This window comes from Schistocerca nitens, chromosome 9, assembly GCF_023898315.1.
Source record: "Schistocerca nitens isolate TAMUIC-IGC-003100 chromosome 9, iqSchNite1.1, whole genome shotgun sequence".
Taxonomy (NCBI): Eukaryota; Metazoa; Arthropoda; class Insecta; order Orthoptera; family Acrididae; genus Schistocerca; species Schistocerca nitens.
The window spans coordinates 133,740,470-133,742,865 of NC_064622.1; positions in this window are offsets into that span (position 1 = coordinate 133,740,470).

Consider the following 2,396-nt stretch of genomic DNA (forward strand, 5'->3'; position numbering starts at 1 on the left):
GTTGCAGTAGGTACTGGGAGATGAAGAAGCTTGCACAGGATAGAGTAGCATGGAGAGCTGCATCAAACCAGTCTCAGGACTGAAGACCACAACAACAAATATATATATATATATATATATATATATATATATATATATATATATATATATATATATATAACAGAGGGAAACATTCCACGTGGAAAAAATATATCTAAAAAGAAAGAAAGTGATGAGACTTACCAAACAAAAGCGCTGGCAGGTCGATAGACACACAAACATACACACAAAATTCTAGCTTTCGCAACAAACGGTTGCTTCGTCAGGAAAGAGGGAAGGAGAGGGAAAGATGAAAGGAAGTGGGTTTTAAGGGAGAGGGTAAGGAGTCATTCCAATCCCGGGAGCGGAAAGACTTACCTTAGGGGGAAAAAAGGACGGGTATACACTTAGTGGATTACGGTAAAAAGGAGAAGGTGAATACAAAGTGAAACTACTGGCAAAAACAGGAGGAGGAAATAAGACTTTTCTGTCGTCTTATTTCCTCCTTCTGTTTTTGCCAGTAGTTTCACTTTGTATTCACCTTCGCCTTTTTACCGTAATCCACTAAGTGTATACCCGTCCTTTTTTCCCCCTAAGGTAAGTCTTTCCGCTCCCGGGATTGGAATGACTCCTTACCCTCTCCCTTAAAACCCACTTCCTTTCATCTTTCCCTCTCCTTCCCTCTTTCCTGACGAAGCAACCGTTTGTTGCGAAAGCTAGAATTTTGTGTGTATGTTTGTGTGTCTATCGACCTGCCAGCGCTTTTGTTTGGTAAGTCTCATCACTTTCTTTATATATATATATATATATATATATATATATATATATATATATATAAAGATGATGTGACTTACCAAATGAAAGTGCTGGCAGGTCGACAGACACACAAACATACACACAAAATTCAAGCTTTCGCAACAAACTGTTGCCTCATCAGGAAAGAGGGAAGGAGAGGGAAAGACGAAAGGATGTGGGTTTTAAGGGAGAGGGTAAGGAGTCATTTGTCATTCCAATCCCAGGAGCGGAAAGACTTACCTTAGGGGGAAAAAAGGACGGGTATACACACACACACACACACACACACACACACACACACACACACACACACACACACACACACACACACGTCCATCCACACATACACAGACACAAGCCATACACACATATATATATATATATATATATATATATATATATATATATATATATATATATATATATATATATATATAAACTTAGCATGAACTGTTCAAACATTGTTCCCCTTCAAATGAAGGAAACAAATTATCACCTGATACTTAACTAGATCAATGGGGTGGGCATTTTGTTTTTGCTCCTGTAGCTGTGTGCAGCAGTACTGTGGCTTAGGTATTTCAATGTGTACCCAGACTGCAGACATGAACCTGCTCACAAACAAAAACATTAATTGGAACTTCCTGGCAGATTATAACTGTGTGTCTGACAGGCATTTGCACCTGGCACGTTAAACAGCTTATTGCTTTACTGGCTAAGCTATCCAAGGACAACTCATGACCTGCCCTCACAGCTCTACTTCTGACAGTATTTCATCTCCTACCTTCCAAATTTCAAAGAAATTCTATGGTTCTGGAAGGAAGGATATGGCTGAGATAAAGCTTAAAGAATTTTCTCTCTGATGTGGAGTGTGCACTAATTTGAAATTTTCAGGTAGATTAAAACTGTGTGCCAGACTGAGACTCAAATGTGGTACCTTGACCTTTCACAGGCAAGTGATCTGCTGACAGCTCTCCAAGCGTGAGTCACCAATCACCCGCACATTTTTATGCAGTGGTCCACTGCACCATTTTAATCTGCCAGGAAGTTTCAAATGGCAGTCACTCCACTGCAGAGTGAAAATTCTTTCTGGAAAAAGATATTTAACTGTTTTCTCAAGGTGACAAACTTTATAACTGTCCCTCCTAGATCTATTGGCAGAACTGTGGTGGTTTTGTGGGCTGAGAGCCTTCCTATCTTGTAAATGATGTGGACGAAGTAGCTGCTCATGCAGAATTAACCACACAAGAGCATAGTTTGTGCCTTCAGCAGCTCCAGCTTTCCTCGCTTGTTTCAGGATCATCATCTGCTTTATGCAACAATCTAGTGTAAAGGTCTTCCTTGATCCCTTGTCCTCTGCTGGTTTGCCCCCCCCCCCCCCCCCCCCCACACACACACATACACACTTTTCGAAAAGTTGTTCTTGCATTAATTTAAGGGAGTAGACAAATACACCAAAGTTTTCAACCTTATCATCATCATGTACAGGAAGGAAGGTGCTATAATAACACTGTGGCTGTTCTCTTATTAGGTGCAAGATCATTTCATCCTCCCAGAGGTGAAACGATAGACTAGAACTAGATTGT